At 37.6% G+C, this 22,104-nt stretch overlaps 1 protein-coding gene across 4 annotated transcripts in view; it reads right to left on the reverse strand.

Moving 5' to 3' along the window:
• Positions 1-22,104, reverse strand: part of LOC106878006 (uncharacterized) — a 170,855-nt gene that overhangs the window by 130,102 nt on the left and 18,649 nt on the right. For 2 of the 4 annotated variants that reach the window (XM_089362855.1, XM_089362854.1), the window contains exon 1: positions 20,981-21,099. The exons of the other annotated variants lie outside the window; for them this stretch is intronic. The gene's annotated coding sequence lies outside the window, so the exon portion shown is untranslated. Of the gene's footprint in view, positions 1-20,980; positions 21,100-22,104 lie in introns of those variants that run through there. 4 annotated transcript variants of the gene reach the window in all.

Genomic DNA, 22,104 nt, shown 5'->3' on the forward strand with positions numbered 1-22,104 from the left:
TATATATATATATATATATATATATATGTAGCTGAAATTTACAGAAAAACAAAAGGCAAAGACAGGTGTATGAACAACAAGCAGGTGTATTAGTTTGACACTTGGGAAAAATGAAAAAGTCTTTTATGTTTTGAGCCTACATTCTCTACTAGAAAGGAATAAGAGAAAATAAACAGAGAAAGAATGAAAAAAACTTGTAGATTTCAGCAGTCCAACATGGCACCACCTGACTGGCCTTCATGCGGGTGACACGTAAAAGCACCCACTACACTCTCTGAGTGGTTGGCGTTAGGAAGGGCATCCAGCTGTAGAAATTCTGCCAAAATCAGATTGGAGCCTGGTGTTGCCATCCGGTTTCACCAGTCCTCAGTCAAATCGTCCAACCCATGGAAAGCGGACATTAAACGATGATGATGATGATGATATATATATATATATATATATGAACAGGTTTATATATATACAGGTTATATATGTATATCATAGGCAACTCCAGGTCATCAGCATCACTCGGGCTCATCACAGATTTCACATAAGACACATGTCTACTTGAAGAATTTCACATTTTTCCGCATGTTTCTAGCCCCAAATAGCTTATTTTTTATATCTAGCGCTATGTCTTTCTCTATTTCTAAATTAAGATTTAAAATAAAGCAACCCTGCAAAGTGCTTTACTCACAGATGCACAGAATAGCAGCAACCAAATGACGACAGCGGAGTGCACCACAAACACCAGCAATCTGCTGACTGTCACTTGTGCCCTTGACAAGAGATGCCAGTTAGTCTTTTACACCTACCAGGTTCCTTCGTATTAGCCTGAATTGCTGGATAATTTTTCGTTGCTTTAAGAATATTGTAGAATGGAAACTTTTCATAGATTAGAATTTAAATCCTGATCTCTGTAGAAATTTATTGTTTCAAGAAAACATTGAATTTGAATTACTTTTAATATTTACGATTCTAGATAACAACTCTGGCCTTAACTTCTGAGCAGAGGTCAGGTGCGTGTGAAGAATGTCAGGAGAACATCTGTTATGAATGACTTTTTCTGACACAGGGCACCTGTAAGATGACCGCCAGATGCTGAATGAAAATAAATGAACTGCAACCAAGCTTAGTAACAGGAGCCCAAGTTATTGGCTGCAATTACATACCTGAAGCCTGAACAGCTCCAGTGCCAGAGTTGCCACTGATATATGGAGATATGCAAATCTATCTGTGGTGCTTATTTCAAAAGTGCTTTTTGTCTTGAAGACAGTTGTAATATTTTCTGCTCAAACCTTTAACATTTCGCTCTAAACCTAAGTACTGACCAAACCTTAACTTGGCCCTTAACTTATAACTCATTCTATTGACTGGTCAACACACATTAACAATATTCAGGTTGATCATTGTAGACCAGTCTTCAAACAGTGCTGACCAGGAAAGTTAAGCAACACCAACAACAACAACAATAATGTGCCCAACAACACTGGCACATTTTGAGCTTCAAACTAAATGTTGGCAAATAAATAAAATTGATTTTATTAAAATCATCAAAAGTCATCTTAGCAGCAGATATGTCTGGGAAGACATTTTTATCACCACCACTCTCATAACACACACTCTACATCAAGTTTACACACACACACACATATGTATGCATGTATATATATGTGTGTGTGTGTGTGTGTGTGTGTGTGTGTGTGTATGTGTGTGCATGTGTGTGTATATATATATATGTGTGTATGTATGTATATGGCCGTTGCCAGTACCGCCTGACTGGCTCCTGTAGGATTTTCGAGCGAGATCGTTGCCAGTGCCCCTGGACTGGCTTGTGCGGGTGGCACATAAAAGACACCATTTCGAGCGTGGCCGTTTTCGTGCGGGTGACACGTAAAAGCACCCACTACACTCTCTGAGTGGTTGGCGTTAGGAAGGGCATCCAGCTGTAGAAACTCTGCCAAATCAGACTGGAGCCTGGTGTTGCCATCCGGTTTCACCAGTCCTCAGTCAAATCGTCCAACCCATGCTAGCATGGAAAGCGGACGTTAAACGATGATGATGATGATGATATATATATATATATATATATATATATATATATATATATATATGTAGATAGATAGATAGGTAGATAGAGGTATATGTGTGTGTAACACTTACAATCATTCACACACACACACACACACACACACAACCCATTATCTCTCTATATATAATCAATACATTCCTATAGAAAGAAATACCGTAATGTGTTTGTGCTCACACACACACACACACATGTTGGGGAAAGGGAAGATATATGTATCTGGGTCAGTGTGTGTGCATGTTTTATGGGTGTAAGTGTATGTGTACATGTGTGTGTGTGTGTGTGTGTGTGTCTGAATATGCAAGTGTATTTGGTGGTGGAGCAACGACTATAGTAAGCCATCATACAAGAGATATTTTGCAATCTCCAATTTTGGAACCTCATATTTCTGAAGTAAAAGATAGTGAGTGTATATATGTGTGTACATATACACTCAGTGTATATATGAGGTGTTTGTGTGTGTACGTATGTCTTTCTTTCTCTTCCGAGTCTGGTGACAATGAAATATAATGAGATCTTCAGCTGATGTTCTTGACTCATTCCACGTATCACTTGCACTTTGACCTGAAATCCAAGTTACTTACGAACATCTATCAAAACTTAAAGATATTTCTCACCTGTTAATTAATAAGTGAGGCAGTCTCTACTTTTCCTTCAAAATGTTCACCTTTAAATAAGTCACCTCTGACATTTATTATAGCTTTGAATGTTTCTAGTGGATCAAACAATCTTCAGGCATTCTTCAATCATTTCCACTTTTCTACTTTTAATTCCAGAAAGTTATCTTGCACACATGTATGAGTGCTTATCTATCTATCTTTTCATTTGTTTATCTCTCTCTTTCTGTGCGCACACACACACACACACATTGTTTCGAAAGAGATCTAATGTGTCTGTGGAATATTCAGCCATTCAAGTGCTAATTCAATGAGCAGGTTAACTGATTTGATTGAACAAATGAATTCTCATAATTGAAAACGGGCAACACACACACACACACACACACACACACATCCATTTAGTATTGACTGTCAAGAGAAAGAGTACTAAATACCATACTAGAGATTAATGATGTTTACAGTCTGGTCAGTGTCCTGCTGTCCTGCTGCTCTGAAGTTGCGCCTCTGTTCACAGGATCATCATCAGACAGGTTACAACTACTGATCCTGGTGAAACTTCAGAGCAGCAAAGCACTGACACTGGATGGTCAAATGATGTTGGTGTGAAAAGCAATTAGGCAAAAACGAAGTGGAATGCACAATACTGTAAGACTGAGTTGAATGATATTTATTGAAAGGAGGGGGTCACACTTAGGTCTGTATGTGATTGGGGATCAGGGTTAAGAAAGCCTGGAAAGTGACTCAAAATCTCTCAGCTTTGAACAAATGAAGATTTATATATATAACCATCGTCATAATCCCTTAATGTCCATTTCCCATGCTGGTATAGGTTAGCTGGTTTGACAGGAGCTAGTAAGCCAGAGGACTGCGCCGATGTCTGCTTTCTATAGCTGTGTGCCCTTCCTAATGCCAACCACTTTACAGAGTGTACAGAGTGCTTTTTTTGATGGCACCAGCACTAGTGATGATTGTCTTGCAACATGCTAGGCGAAGGACCTAAAGTGGCTCCTATAACTGAGAGAGAAAAGGGATTACTTTAGGGCCTCCCCTCTCTACACACACACTTTCTTATGTTGTTATGAATATCAGTCAACATATTAACACATATTTCAAACTGTGGCAGAACAAATAATGTACGTAATACATTAACGAGTAATAAGGCTTATTTATACTTGCAGTAAGTATAATTTTATTAGAGTGAAACATGCAACATGGCATTCCATCTTATTATACACACATGTATGTATGTATATATATATATATATATACATATGTATTAAAATAATATTGTCATCATTGGTGGTACCCTCTCACCTCCTGCCACTACTCTCATCCTTATCTCTCTTGCTAGCTCCACTCTTATATAAGGAAGCCACATATCTATCTCATTTACAGCAACAACCTGTTCCAGCCCCTTCATACACATGTTAACCCCTAAAGCTGCCTCCCACATGAATATAGTCCCACTCGATCAAGGGGAATTTTAGCACTTCCAGCTACAAGGTGACCTCACTAGTGCTGGTGCCACTTCATGCTGTAAAATGGTTGATATAAGGAAGGGCATCCAACTGTAAAAATCATGCCATGGCAGACATTGGATTGCAGTATAGTCCTTGGACTTGTCCAACCGGGTCAAACCCATCCAACCCATGCCAGGTTGGAAACTGGACATGGAAATGGTAATGATGATGATATGTATGTGCATGCGAGTATGTATATCTATGTGTGTACACATATACGTGTGTGTGTTACGTATGTATACATATGTGTGTGTATTTATAAATGTACGTCTAAAATTATGCATACAAAAATATTGATATGTTTCTATGTGTGTGTAAACTACCCGTAAGTCTATGTAAGGCAGTGGTTAACATTCCATCAATATTTAATGCTATTTCACTGTAAAATTCAAATGTTCCTTTGGTTATATCTTTATATCAAAAACACAATAATTATTAACCAACTTCTAACCAACAAACAATAAAGGAGGCAAAATAAAATATTTTTATTATTATTTTAAAGTACATAAGCTTTCAGTGTTTTGAGCTGTTGTGTATTTTAACCACTTACATCTTCTTGAAATGTTCTCATAATTTATCGAGAGCATTTGAAAGAACATAAAAGATTTACATGACATTTCTTGTCCAGTACACACACACACACATGCACACGCACCTACACACACACACACACATGCACATACACATACACACACACACACCTCATATTTATTGCAAGAAATGATATTTTGCCAATATCTCAAAAAGCCTTCTGCTGCCATTTTCATAAAATTCAGGTAGTTTTGATTTAAAATTTTAAAAAATCATATCAAAAAAAAAAAAAGCTGTATTGTAGATTAATAAAAAAAAGATCAACTATTTTTCTGAGAATTTGGCACATTTCTGGAAAGATGGTGATCTGAAGGAAGAGAAGAGAAAAGAAATAGAAAAGAGGAATAGGGTCTTTTTTTAAAAGTTTGCCAACATAATTACAGGCCTTACAACACACATTAGATACTGTTTGTGAAAAAGGATGTAAAATGGGTCTTCTATTGAGAACTGGTGCCAGAAGGTTTCTGTAATGTAACTAAAAACACAACAATCAAAAGCATCGACTCCAGATTTTGGTTGGAATCGGATGGAATAACATTTGAAATATTACAAACTTACACAGAATTATTTGTAAAATCTAAAGTCTAAAAGCAAAGTCATTGAATAGAAGATTCTGTTGGATTTCTTGGAAAGAAATTCTATTCTATCCTAAGTGATGATGGTAAGACTTCGATTGGAGAAACTGTTGAGCAATGTGTCACACCAGAGCTGGAGGCATGAAAAGGGAGCTTGATTAAAAGAAACCAGCCTGGGAGGGAAGATGGCAGGAACTTATTTTCAGGGGTTTCACACCACAGCATCTTGGGTAAATGATCCTTACTATAGGCCAAAGCAGATCAAAGCCTGTAAGTGGGACCCAAAAGAAGCCTGTTGTTCATATGTGTGTGTGTGTGTGTAGTATGTATAGACAGACAGACAGACAGATAGATAGATGGATAGACAAACAGATATGTTATATATGTAGTTATATACACAGACATCTCAAAACTGAATAACCTCATTTTAGAAACAAATGCAGGTAATAGAAGGCTATCTCATCAAATCAACAGAATATCATGGTTGCCTCCATTTTTTCAACTCCATAGCACTCTCCATTACACTCTTCCATATTGGATTATTAGGTGCTTTGTTGGCTGGTCCACTAAAGGAGCTTTGGGGGGATTACCACAAGATTGTATAAACCCATATATTTTGCATTAAATTTACATGTGTGTGTGTGTGTGTGTGTGTGTGTGTGTATAGATACTATCAGTCAGTGAAAACTCTGAGAGTTTTCTTCATTTTTGGAGGAGTGGGGGTAGGGGCAAATAATTGTCATATTTTATGTCTTGGAGGATTTTTATAAGTTCATCAAGTTCTAATTATTGTCTTCTAATATGTCATTTGAGTGGCAGTTAACAATTGCCAGTTGATAATTTGATGGAAATTCTTAAATAATGCTGTCAAATGGATTTTGAAAGATTTTTAATGGTTCCGCATTTTCATCGAAATCAGAAAAAATCTGTCAAAACTCTGGCACCAGACTAGTGAGAGAGTCTGCAATAAATTCAAAAGGAAACAGCATTTGTTTTTTGTTTCTTCTTTTATTTTTCATTTTTTTTAAAAAGTTATTTGCCATTAGCTGGGAGTGAAAAAAATAAAGGAAATTTATATTTAAAAGCTTTCATTGTAGAGTTTCTGCTGCAGAGAATTGTCTTCTAATCTAAAACTGAACTTGTTAAGCCTCACCATTCAATCAGCTGACAATTTCTATAAAGATTCACTGTCGAAAGAAACTGCTGGTACTTGAACAGCTTTTGTCATTCGAAAAAAATAAAAACCCTGAAATATCCATCGGCAGCTGAAGTTCATCATGTTGAACTGTTAATCCCTACACATTTTTTTCTATTTTTTTATCTCTCTCAATCCTTTCTGCCAAAGAGCTTAGGCTCGAGACATCAAAGACTTTTCCATTCTTCCTGAGCGTTAAACTAATACACCTGCTTGTTGTTCTTTCACCTGTCTTTGTCTTCTGTTTTCTCTAAATTTGAACTACATGTTTATGAGCTGTCTGTGTGTGTGTGTGTTTGCGTGGAGTGTATGATGATGATAATCATCATCATCATCATCATTTAACATCCATTTTTCCAAGCCTGCATGAATCAAACAGAATTTGTCACCATTTGTCACTTGTTTCCAAGCAAAGTAATAACATTCCATTGCTCTTCATAGGAAATTGGAAACAAACATCATTGCTTGTATCAGGGTAAAGCTTCTTTTATAACAATCACATGATGTCAAAACAAGGGCACACACACAGACACACAAAGGGGTTCTTTCAGTTTCCATCTACCGAATCTATTGAGAAGACTCTGGTCAGCCCAAGGCTATAGGAAAGGACACTTCTTGCCCAAGACGAACCCAAAGCCACATGATTGGGAAGCAAACTTCTCAATCACACGGCCATGTCGGTAGATGTGTGCGTGTGTGTACATACATACACTTATAAATAGTGTATATATATATGTGTGTGTGTGTATATATATATATATATATATATATATATATATATATGTGTGTGTGTGTGTGTGTGTGTGTGTGTGTGTGTGTGTATAAAATAAAATACATATACACACACTTAAAAATAGATCATATATACGTATGTGTGTGTGTGTGTGTGTGTATATATATATATATATATATATATATATATATGTGTGTGTATGTATATATTCCGTGTAATCGAATAACTCTGAAATCCTGTTTAACGAGGCCACATAAATAAGACAGATATATTAAGAAAGAGTTAAAAAAAGAAAGAGAGGAAACAGAGAAAGAAGAAGAGGGGGAGAAAGAAACTGCCTTAAGAGATGTGAAATGAGGTAAGTATCGATCCGCAGAACCCGAAGATACGAGATCTAGCTCAGCTGTCTGAATGTGGATAATGTAATTTAACACAGCCATCACCGTCTCCACCACCATCGCATAATAATAATAATAATAATAATAATAATAATAATAATAATAATAATCACCCACTCAACGTCTCGTCTGTCAGCAGACGGCGAGGAGGAGGTGTGGGTGGGAACCGTAGTATTGTCTATAAAAAAAAAAAGAAATATAAAAGAAAAAAAACACGACGACAACAATGATGTTGACGACGGTAACGATGACATAAATAAGGATGCTTAATTTGGGTCAGTTGATGGGGACCTGGCTCACTAACCCCAGTTTGAACCCTTGTCGTATCGATAATGGTGATTGGGTGTGGGCGAAGAACGGTGGTTGACTGATTGGTTTTTATGCTGAAGTACGTCGCATTACAAGATTTTCGTCGACCACATTTTAAACACAAAACACACCAGACGCACTTATATACACGTATACACACACACTAGACGTACATATATATACATGGATACATACTGTAGAAGCACTTATAAACATGAATACACACACACACACACACACACACACACACACACATATATATATATATATATATATATATATATATATATATATATATATATATATATATATATATATATACACGCCTGAGTATACACATATGCACGTATGTACACATTTGTAAATGTACTCATATACGTGTATACACTGAAGAATACTCACGATGCACACAGACTTATATGCGTGTATACACGCGTTTTGTGTGTTCTAACACGCATATTCCACCACATAGTCAAAACGTAGACAAACACGCATTTATATACATACATATATATATATATATATATATATATATATATATATATATATATACATATATATATCACACGTTCAGAATACATGTAACAATAGTCTCACACACACACAGAACGTACAAGAGTATACATATACATACAGATATACATACATATATATATATACACCAAACGAGCACACATAGTTACGGACACATTCATGTACATAGACACACGCATGCAAATATAAATACATACACAAACCGTTACAAATATATAGACCATACATATATTGCATACACAGACATGTCCTTACACACACACACACACACACACACACACGCGCGCTTATCATACAGTATATACACACATATATAATACTGCTGTACAAACATACAACAGATACATACATCGTACACACTTATACATACACACCTATGACGTGTGTCTCATCAGATGTTAGTGTGTATAAATTGCGTATGTATTTAATATCATGCAACTAAACAGTTTTCGGTGATATCGATGAAGATATGAGGAGTTGAGGATTCATAATAACAACATCAGTAATAATATTGATGATATTATAGCATGGCTGAATTGAAAGCAATAGCTCCGTCTAGGCATATGTATGTATGTATGTATGTATCTATCTATCTATATGTCTGTCTATCTATCTATCTATCTATCTACACACACATGCACGCATACCCATATTAATGCTTCATATATTTGAGTTTCTCTGTCAAAGACAATCACTCTATACACACACACACATCTTTATTACAATGAAGTTAATGTAAATATATCTATCTGTGCAATCGAAACACTACCAAGCCTTCTCATTATTTATCACAAACTCCAACCTCACAGTGCCTCTTACACCAACCACCACCACCACCACCACCACCACCCCTATTGCCTCTGCCTTGCCGAAAGACTGAAACAGGGGTGTGAAAGAGGGAGGTTTCTATCCCTAAGTCTACCTGCTGTTTCACAGCACACCAATATTTTCACCCATATCAGGTGACATCAATGTGTGTCATGTGGGCTGAGTGGTCAATAAACATACTTCCACATCGTTCACTTTATGTCTGTTTAGTCAGAGACCGTAAGAGCTGCCTCACACAGCTGTTACAGCAGTATAACTGGGTTTTGAAGAAGCTGCTTGATCATTCAAAGGTGATGGGGTATATCTTGACTTCGTAAAGGCCTTTGACAAGGTGGATCATAGCATGATATGTCACAAGCTGTGAGATGTTGCATGGCTGGTTAACTGATAATTATTTCTTTGCCACTGCTAGCAACAAAATTCTTTTCCCTGAGAGTGAAGGGCAGATTGTATGATGCTTGTGCTAAGTGAAACACTGGGCATAAGGAATCAGATGTTGTATCCAAGAAAGAAGACCAAGATGGTATGGGTCATGTGATGCATGAGCCATGTGGTGAATGGGAACAGCTGTATAAAGAAGTGCCATTCACTTAGTGTGGCAGGAGCCAGCAAAAGAGGAAGACCCAGGAAGATATGGGATGAAGTGGTGAAAGTTGACCTCAGGACCTTAAGGCTGATGGATAAGATGACCAGGACCTCTGATAATATGAGGTTCTCAAAAAAAGAAAAAAAGTCGTGCCCTCCTCAACAAAACTGAATTCCAGAAGCACAACCCCGTTTTTGCTTTGCATCTCCTGATCAGTTTCTATTTTCTCTCCTTCCTTTCATACTTGGTGTGAGAAACTGTGTAGATTCCTCTGCAGAAATCTGCACTTCTCCCCACCCCACCCCATCTGCCCCTGGGCCTGTAATCTTGTTGCAAATTCCATGGCAATCTCATTAATGCAGGTGACCCCCCAAAAAGCACCTAGTACATGCTGTAAAGTGGTTGGCGTTAGGAAGGGCATCCAGCTGTAGAAGCCTTGCCAAAGCAGACATAGAAACTCGATGCAGTCCTTGGACATATTGGAACCTGTCAAACTGACCGACCTGCATGGAACAGGGACATTAAATGAGGATGCGATGTGTATATGTATATAAACATGCATACACACACACACACACACACATGCGTGTGCACTTATGCATGGTTTTCAAGCTAAATTCAATGATTATTTGTCTCCTTTTTTTCAGGAATAACTTGATGTATTAGTGAACAGTCAATGGTATTGGAGAGCATGAAGATTAAAGCTGTAGTTGAGAAAAAGTTGGCTGACATAAGAGGACTGGAAGCCATCTGGACACTGGACAATAGTTTAACTGTACTATGAAGATTTGCACTGGATAACAAAATGCTGACATCATAACTGCTGCTCGGTGTTCTGTGAACACTGTAAAGACTGTACAATGTGACATGGACATCTGCAATGAAGACCATGAAGCCATAACCAGCAGGAAAGGACACGGCAGCTGTTCCGGTTGCATTGGCACGCCAGAGTTCGTTCAACAACTGCAGGACAAGGTGATAGAAAGTATGAGCATGGGAATCCAGGCTTCAGTGAGAGAGAGAGAGAGAGAGAGAGAGAGAGATGAGTGTTGGAGTCAGCCCCATGAAGCTAGCCCCGAATGAGGACCTTTGCTACTACTTGCACAAGAGGCACAAGGGACAAATTCTGACAGCCAAGACCAAGAAGAACCACTCGACAAAGGTGAAAAAGCTGCTGAACAAGCTGAGAAATCGTGTTGAGCTGGGGATGAAAGCAGCTTCTGCCAGGACCCGTTGCACAACATCCAGGACAACTGGCGGCTTGTCCTACAATCTATGGCCTGCTACAGTCCTACATATCATGGAAACTAAGCTTTCCCAAACTGTGACGGTCTTTCAGTGTGTTTCCATTCAGGGTGATGTCATGCTGCCCCACATCTTTAAACGGGGCACTAGGCTCAATTCAAACGGCTACTTGAAGCCGCTGGAGACTGTGGCCAATCCCTGGCAAAAGAGGGCTGTTGCTGAAAGGCCATATGTGTGGCAGTAGGATTTGGTTCTTTGCCATAGTTCCAAAAAGTGTCAAAAGTAGCAGTCGGAGAATTTCTATGAGTTCACCAGCCCCACTATCTGGCCTCCTAATCCCTGCAAAGGTAATCCCATGGATTACTTATGTGTGAGGCATGGTTGAGAAAGACACCAGTTGCTCTGCCTGCAACACCAAAACCAAGCCAATGGCCAAGATCAGCGAAGTGTTTGAAAACCTTCCCAGGAATGTCTGCACCAAGTTCCAGAACCGTCTTGAGGCCAGGATGGAAGCTGAGGACCAATGCAACTTTGAATAAACAGTTATTTCTCAGTCATAATCAAGATTTTTTTTTAAACACATTCATTTTGGGATAGGATATTGTTTTCTTTTCGTTTTATGGAAGGTGTGAAAATTTAGATGAACACCCTTCCCCCTCACTCTCTGTACACACACTCACATGTACATATAGATATACATACATATAGATATACATACATACATACATATATATATATATATATATATATATATATATATATATATATATATATATATATATAGATATATATATATATATATATATATATATATATATATATATATATATGGTTTAACGCTCGGGAAGTGAGAAAGTCTTTTACGTTTCGAGCCTACGTTCTTCGACAGAAAGGAACAGAAATAAACAGGGAGAGAAAATAGAAAAAGGTTTAGTGGCTAGCAATCTACACACACACACAACTGAGATTGGCAAGTTATCACTGGTCTCTATGCTGTTGCTAGGTGCCACTGCAGTTGCGATCATACTCAAAGACCCTTTCGGCTCTGGCCATGGTATGTGACAGCTCGAGTGAGAGACAATGATAGATTTGATACGAGGCTGCTACATTACTTATGAACCTCCAAAAGGTTAAAATGCAAAGTTGAAAGAGGCAGGATTTGAACTCACAACGAAATAAATGTAGCATCACATTTTTCTCCACTGCTGTCACAGCAATCCACCGCTACCATGTAATGCGCGTGCGAGCGCGTTTATAGATCTTTAGGTATGTGTAGAATTCCTTATGGGTGTCTGTGTGTGTATATATGTATATATATTCCTATCCCTTAGACGATTATTCCAACCGCTGACTCTACTTGCTTGTCTATCTATATATATATATATGCATGCATATATATATATGCATATATATGTGTGTGTGTGTGCGCGCACACACACACATACACAGAAGCAAACATATTTGTACATTTATGTATAAAATACGTACACAAAAACATGTGTATATATATATATATATATATATATATATATATATATATATTCAGATAGATGTGCATAGGGACAAATACGTCAGTGTGTGTGGGTCTATGCCTGTATGTGAGTGCATGTATAAATTGACTGTGCTTGTATGTTTGTGAGCACCCATTACGTCAGTGTATATGCACATAATTATATACCCAACGCCAATGTGATCGAGACAAACCGTCTTACACAAGCATATAAAGAGAGAGAGAGGGAGAAGGAGAGAGAGAGAGAGAAACAGATTAATTAGAAATTGCATAAACAAACATACAAAAAATAAAATACACAGAAGTACATAATTTTGGCATGTGGATGTGTGTGTGTGTGCATATATATCAATCTATTATGCATGTGAGTATATATATATATATATATATATATAGGGGAAAAAATATATATATATATATACACGCACAGACATACACACTCGCCCACATATGTACAATTTAATTATGGGTAATACCTACAAATTTCACGTGTCTCTCACACACACACACACACACACACACACACACACACACGTCTGGAGTAGAATATCGATAAGGGATATAAATTTTAATTATATTCTTCAATCTATTTACGATCACTCGTGCGTGCTTGTGAGTCTGTATGAGTGAAAATGTATGTATGCATGTATGTATGTATGATTGTGCGTATATGAGTGTGTGTGTGTGAGGATGTTTGTAGGTTAATGTAGAAATGTGTCAGGGAAGATGTATAAAGAATTAAATTAGATTAAACAGAGATAGGTAGATAGATAGATAGATAGAGAGAGAGAGACAGACAGACAGGTACGCGCGCGTGTGTGTATGTGTGTGGAGTTAAAAGTGTCGATTAGAGAAAAGACAGTAACAGCGACCCAGAAAAGTGTTTCGGTTCACATGAGGGTCAGTTGAAACAAATTCTGAAAGCAACGACAGAGGTACAGTAATTGGAGTTATAGCTGACCTTGTTTGTAAAAAGGGTTGTCCAGTTAAGAGTGGGGGGGGGTGTCATGTGGTTCGCTTTCCAGCATTTTGTTGTTATATCTCAGATATACACTGACCCAGTTCACCTTATAAACCTAGGTACACTTTGCAGAGGTGCACATCAAAATGCAGCAAGGATGGTGGGACATTACATTTCACAAAGTGGGTTTTATTCGCCGATCCGAGTTGAAGCTCTTCAACGAGTCGGGTCTGAAGTGAGACTATTCCTTTCGTGACCTATTTTGAAGCAATTCAAGATTCATAATGATTTCTATCACAGTCACAAGGTTTGGAATTAGGTGAAGGTGTGGAATCGACTACATCGGCCTCAGTGCTCGACAGGTATTATATTTCATCGGCCAGGAAAGAACGAAAGGTAAAAATCACCTTGGCGGGATTTGAACTCATAATGTAATGATCCGGAACAAACACTGTAAAGTATTTTGTCCGAAGCTTTAACGATACCGCCAATTAATAATAATAATAATAATAAGAAGAAGAAGAAGAAGAAGAAGAGGAGGAAATCGAGTCAAACAGTTACAAACTAGTAGTTTCCGTATTTGGCTGGTACATGTTTTCATTGGCCCCCCCTCCCCCCTCCCAACCCGACCATGATTTGAACTCAAAATGTAAAACCATGTGACTCAATGCCCCCAACGTGTTGTATCCGATGCTCTACCAATTCCACTTTTCTGGAGGAGAATTACAGTCAAGTGGTAAAATTCAATTTCAGCAGGATTTGAACTCAGAACGTAGACGTAACTTAAATGCCATATTTTGTTATTTTGTGCTCATGAATTAACAAACGGAAATGTTTCTGTGGTGGTGGTTAATTTTGTGACGTAAAAACCGTAATCATAGCGTAGGTGCGTAATGATAACCGAAAGAACGTGAGAAACCAAATTCTAAGAGAGACACACACAGGTAATTATAACGTAAAGAGACATAGACATGTAAGAGACGAAGTGATACTGTACAGGACAATGACAGGGGAAAGAGGCTGAACATAACGTAAAGCTGTAGATGTATGTAAGTTATAACTTAGAGAGAGAGAGAGTCACTAAGTAGAGATGTAATGATGACGTACAGCACGTAAGAAAGGTAATCATATTATAGAACGTACAGACGTATTAATATAGACATGGAGACGGCAAAGACAGCACCGCTCCAATCATGACCCCGGTCCTGATGGCTAGAACAAACTAAAAACGTAATCAACCCATAGAGAATGACAGACGTAATGTTGACGTAATGGACACTTAAAAACGCAGTCTTAACGTAAAGAGACGTAAATAACGTGTGACGTTCTACCGACTCCATCACAACGCTGCCCTAACAATAAGCATGATTTCTAAAACACAAAGCGACATATTTCGTTTGTTGGTGTTGCTTTATGTAGACCTTATCATCAATGGCGTTTCAACAATGACCATTCAAACTTTTTGTAATATCTCACAAGACATCATCCTGTGTCTTTCATTTCACAACGGCAGGATACGATTTAAAGCAACTTCGCTGCAGTTTATGGTATATTTAATATTCAACAAAAGGCTCAGCTCGTGGACACAACGCAACAAAACAGTCGGGGACGTTAATATCCAACAAAGACTTGGTTACTCCTTTATTTTAGTGATTCCCGGTAAAACATGGAAAGTCAAAATTTGAACTCAAACCGAAGAGAAGCGTGGATATGAGCACGCTCGACCAGCTTGAGCTGTTAGCCGAATCTGTCCCCTACCACATTGAAAAGAAAGGAACGACACAATTGATAATATAGTCTTAGATATGTTGCGGTCTGAATTTTAAAGATGGTCACGATTGGAAAGCTATAAGTCTGCGCGGCCAGAAATAATAGCAAAACAATAGTCTTTATTTTTTTTATTTGCCACAAGGACAATAAAGGTACAATGTTAATATAACAACATGATTATTGTGATGGGTGACGGGGGTGGTGAAGTAACGTTACTTAAAACAAGGAGTTTAGAAAGCAGAGAAGAGAGTACAAGACAACAGAATACAGCAGAGTACAATACAAATTTGATTACATAGAAAATGTCGAGAGAGAAAAAAAAAACCCAAACTATTGCAGTGAATAAAGCTGACAAATGAGCTGATATCAAAGTGTGTGTGTGTGTGTGTGTGTAGAAAAGAGTTTTTCTTCCAAACGCTAGTGAGGAGACTATTCCAGTCATCTTTTACATTAAAGATATTTCTTTTATATATTTTGCTTTTCCTTTTCACTGTTTTGTTTCGCATAGAACAATACCATTCCTACGTCTAACTTCCAAACTAATCACAGACGTATCTTCAATACAATGCATTCACATCCTTAAACACGTACAATATATAGAATACATGTACTGTATACGTCTATTACATACATACATACATACATACTTACATATTGTAATACATATAATATACAATATATATATATATATATTATATAATATATATAATACATATATTTTATGTATACATTATATATATTATACGCATTATATTACACAAACAGACAAGGCGCGCACTCCTCCCAGCACCCGCCCACCCACTCCTCCCAGCACCCGCCCACCCACTCCTCCCAGCACCCACCCACCCACTCCTCCCAGCACCCACCCGCCCGCCCACATAGAAAATCACAGAGCCATCGCTGAAGCCTAACCAGCGAGGCTTTTACTCAAAGGGACCGTCGAGGTCACTCAGGCAAACTAATAACACACTCGTGTCTTTTACAATGATCCCACTGCTTCCACTTTAAAGAACACATTTATATTTCGTCAGCAGATTGACTCCAGCTATTTTCTCTCAAATATGGTATTCACATTGAGAAACAATTCTCCTCCACAATACGAACGTACGTACATACACACACACACACACACACACACATACATACATACATACATACACACATACATTTGGCACATTGCGTAAATAAAATATGTCTCCTCTGATATATAGAAAATAGTGAATAATACATTCACTGATATAGTATAAAGCTTGTTGGGTTGTAATAAACTCGGGCTATGCAATTGAAAAAGCATTAGAATAATGAAAAAAGATAGATGGAGGAATAGATATATATGTTTGTATAGATAGATAGATATACAGACAAACAGACAGATAGACCACTTAGGTATCGGCTATTGAGTGGAATATTCTTCATTGAGGAGATGTACAAAAACATTGAAACGTGTTATGTCCAGGAATCGGCTTCAAAAACCAGATCCACTCTGATGTGTCGAATGATTTCGAGAGTTAGCTCTCTTAGCTGTTTTTAGATTTTAAATACACTTACAGGGAGATTTTATCAATTAATTACATAGATAATCTCAACTGATTACTATATTGCATATGTGACAACTTATACCATATTTGTATTTAATTTACAGAACAACTGACCTGATATTATTTCTTTCAACCTAATTGTTAAGGAATATGATATGAAATTATATATATTGCATGTATGTGCTTGTGTGTGTGTGTATGTGTGTTATTTCTATTATTTAAAACGATTTGATTCGGCTCCCTGCGACTTAAAGTTTCGTAGGCTTCTTACAAAACGTAACATGTCGGGCTCAGTTAACCGACGAGCTAGGTTTTTGTAAGAAGCTGATGGGGCCGAATAAATCTGTTTTAAATAATAATAATAATAATAATAATAATATTAATAATAATAATAATAATAATAATAATAATACATGTAACTCCTACTAAATATGTTGAGTGCCTCTTCTTTCGTTTGTCCATTCGTGTATATGTATGTGTGTATGTGTGTATGTATATATATATATATATATATATATATATATATATATATATATATATATATATATATATATATATATATATATATATATATACACATGTGTATATATATATATATATATTATATACTCATGTATGCATGTATGGGTAGACTGTATCATTGAAAAAAAGTGAAGTGTCGCGTGGCAACTTGCCCATTCTGGTTCTTCTGGCACGGGATAGTTAATGTTACTGTGCTAAATTTGGTGGGGTATTGGAACAGTTGTCCTTCGAATTTCCACATCTCATAAGAAAATAAATGAGGGCGAAAATGTAAAACAAAGCAAAAATGAAATTTTAAAAAAGTTTTTAAATTGTAATTTCTATCAAACAAAAATATAAGAAACTGAAGACAAAAAAGCTACTCTTTTCCTTTCTTACGAGGTTTCAGAGTTTCAAGGAACATCTTTTGCAAACTCGCCCTAAACATATGACTCGGATATAAGCGTTCATCAAAAATAAGCGTGGCTTGAGCATCTTGTCAGCACCATCCCCAAAACGGACGAAAATAAACGTAATTTGATCATGTTCCTATGAATTTATTACTTCCACAAGAACAGAAACGTTCAGCTATTCTATACATCAATCAGATGTCTTCAATATCACTTCAATCATCGTTTCTTGGAACGTTTTTATTAAATGTGAAAATAATTTACGACTAGATTCTACCCAGAGCTTGTTAACAACAAATCTATTATAAATCAGTTTTAATAATTTTACTCTTTATTTATATTACAAATTCCCACCACAAAATCGAAGACAGGCTGTATGTTGATAAGATGTTGCTCAGTCTTAAGCTCTTATTTTCATCATTTACCCATTATCCCACCATCTGTCCACTGTCAAAGGCAATTAAATAGTATAGTTCTCTCCCACAACAATCGCCGCAATATTCGGTCAAAGGGAATGGAATTAGTTTTCGGTTTTAATTCTTACAATGAAGTTAGTCTTTAACAGTAGGTGTACCACTCTTACCTAACACATACATATACAAAATACATACGAAAGAACGATGCATGCGTATGAGTGTATACACGCACTTATATGCATATAATAGAAAGATTTGTGCGAGACTATGCATACACATAGAGGGCTGATATTGTTTAGCACCAAATGAACCCTGATCTACCTAACATAATCAAAGACCTTCCAACTGTACCCACCATGTCTTTTCATGGGGGTGTATAACTGAGTGTCATTTCCTTAAGACAGTAGGATGCGATTTGAAGGAAATTCGACAAGTGTTTCTAACAGGTCAAACTCCCATGTAGTGATGTTCTCACACAATGAGAAGAACATCTTCACATTAAACAAGTTTATTCACAAACCCACCACATCTAGAGAACTGAAGGCATACATTTTTTTGTTTAGCATCGTTCATGTATGTATTCTAGAAAGTCAATAAGTTGGTAAGTCCTATAATGTCGGTGCCAAACTTCTCCTAAGACCAATTCTCAGTTATTTCAGGTTAAGCTGCCAATTTCTTCATCGCCAACATCTGAAGCCGTCAATAAATAAAAGCTCATCGATGGACACAACCCACAGATCATCATTGAACAGAAATCACTGGATCGTTTTATTTTCATTTGGGAATCAGTTTGTTTGGCCTTCAACCGAATACCTGCATCTACGTCTCAGAGAGCAGCAGCAGCAGCAGCTCGGTCTATCAAATATACTTTATTACCCAAGAACTACACACACACACACACACACACACAGAGCGTACCTTTAGGAAAGAGTCGCAAATTATCTGGTAAACCCCAAAAAATCCCGTTAGTTTCTTTGGAAGTGTGTCGTAGATATCAAATAAAATTTTAAAAAAACCAATGGGTGAGTTCTATAAAGGAGGGTCTCCCTTCCTTTGTCAAATTTTTCAGTTTTGACATTTAAATTTTATTTTTTTTTTTTTTCTAGATTTCTGTTGTGTAATTTTTTGAAGAATGATAATCTCAGATGTTTAAAACGTAAATCTAAAAATAATTACCAAAAGCAAGTCAAAACTGAAAAAGTTATGAAAATGAGCGAGGGAGGGTTGGAGTTCTGGTCTCCCCATCCCCCTCTCTGATCACCCATTGTCTTTTATTTGGGGAGGGGGGAGGGGTGAATCGTAATCTGCGATGCTTCAAACATCCAAAGAAATCACGGTTACTGGTGCACTACATCATTTCCGATTCTATTCTATAGGAGGAACATGTGTGTGTGTGTGTGTGTGTGTGTAGGTGACGGTCTTTGTGTGCGTTTCGATTTCAGCTTCTTGCATGTTTGCGTGCGACTCTGCGTGGGTCTACGTGTGAATCTGCCCGTGCCTATGGTCTATATTCCAACAACTCTCCTGCTGCCCAATTGTCTTGGACTTTACGATAGCTTTGCGTCTGATTGTCTGTTCGGTGTCTCCGTAAGTGAAAGACGGGCACGGAGGCAGAGTGGCAGAATGGTGCATGTCACAAGGAGCTGAAGAATGGTACAGTGGTAGAGTAATAACCTGTAATATGGGGGAGGGGAACATTTTACAAGGGTTCATTGATTTATGGGCGAAAAGAAATAAAGTTACAGAAAAAAAGGCACTTTTTTGTCAGGTGGGGGGGGGGGTGAGTCGAGAAAAGTGACGGAGAATGTGATATTTCACCGCAATAACATTAAACAATATATTAATTAGACATAAATTGTTAATTAAGTGACAATAAATTAAGTAGTAATTAGACAGAAGTTGTTTTATTAACTTACAGTACATGGCCAAATGTATACAATTTATGTAATTACACATATTTGGGGGAAATAATCATATTTTCTTTTCTATTTTGAATATAAACAATGACAAATACAAAATCTTTTAGTGAAGTGGTCTGTAGAAGCCTTCTTTTACCTCGGATTTACGGACACACACACACACACACACACACACACTAGTGCCTGTATAATGACAATACTCATTAGAACAGTCAATTCAATTCTCTCTGACCAAAACGAAGCTCGAGATAAAGCAGAAGGCAAGGAAGACCAGAGACAGTTAAACTAATAACTTGAAAGGCAGAGAGAGAGACGCGTGCATGTGTGTGTGTGTGGAAAGCCATACAACCAAATAGATAGACACATACGTATAAGACTGACAGATAGACAGACAGGTAGACGCAGAAACTGGTAGAGTGAAAGATATTTTGGGGATGCAGAAGGGGTAAATAGATGAGACAGACACATATGGCTGGAGAGCTATAGAAACAACCAGAGGGAAAAACAACAACCATATTCACAATTATATATATATATATATATATATATATATATATATACACATATACATACAAGCAGTGATAGATAGATAGACAGACAGACAGACAGGTAGGTAGGTAGATAGATAGATAGACGGACATATAGATAGATAGATAGATAGATAGATAGATAGGAGTGGACAAAAAACTGAAATATTTGTGACGAGAGAATTGTTTTTTGCTTGCATACAGTTGTGAGTTGGTGACTTACCTTTAAATCATCTAACAAACATTATATCACATATCCTTCCAGCGAGCTTGGACCATGTAAAGACGTCCAGACACCATCACCACCACTACCTGTTGTACGTTTGTGTTCCGCCTGTTGTTAGAACCTGAGATGGCGGTGAAGTAGTAGTGGTGGCGTGGTGCTTGGAGGAAGCGGAGGGGGAGGAGGAGGATACCAAAGAAGGGACTGGAGTGGATGTAAAAAGATACCAGTTGGAGACGGTGAGATAGCAGTAATTAGTCGGGTAGGAGAGGTATATGCGTGTATGGGAATGTATGGAAGTGTGGTGTATATATACACATTGGGCGATGTGGCGAAACGGAGCGAGATGTTTGCGAGAGGAGGAGGAGGAAGGAAAGTGAAAGTAAGGAGGGGGAGGTAAAGGTCTATGAAAGAGGAGGAGGAGAATTACGAAATCAATGAGGAAAGGGAAGATGGATAAAGAAAGAGAGGAGTAGAAGTAGTGATTGAAGGGGAGGAGAGAGAGGGAGATAATGAAGGGGTGACGAGAGGAATAATATAGAGAGGGAGAGAAGAAAGAAACGAAAACGAAAGTGTTTGTGTTTGTTGTAGATAAAGTGTGTCGTCTACTAAGACACGGTTCCAGCTATCATCGGCCCGCCAACCTCTCTCCCATCTTAGTTTACTGTTGAGCGTTACAGTAATACTACTATCGCTACTACTGCTACTAGAGCTACTGCTGCAGTTGCTGCTGCTGCTGCTGCAATTGTAAGTCTTACGTTGCAGCCTGGCACCCATTCCTTTGCAGTCCACTCACTCCTCACCCTTCACTTCCACTTATTATTATGTGGGGGTGGTTCAACGCATAAACACGTGCATATGTATGTGTATACATACATACATGTATGTGTATACACGTGAAGACGCAAATATTACTGAGTGTGTGTTCGTGTGTGTGCGTATATATATATATATATATATATATATATATATATATATATATATATAGATAGATAAATAGATAGATATTTATATACTTGTTTATGTGTGGGGCGTCGGAGTATGTACACGTGTGTGTATAAACCGCGTTTGGTAATGTACAATAAAGCGGCGGCGACAATGAGTGAAGAGGGGACAGGGAGATG

This window comes from Octopus bimaculoides, chromosome 14 (assembly GCF_046866305.1).
Source record: "Octopus bimaculoides isolate indiv1 chromosome 14, ASM4686630v1, whole genome shotgun sequence".
NCBI classification, from domain to species: domain Eukaryota; kingdom Metazoa; phylum Mollusca; class Cephalopoda; order Octopoda; family Octopodidae; genus Octopus; species Octopus bimaculoides.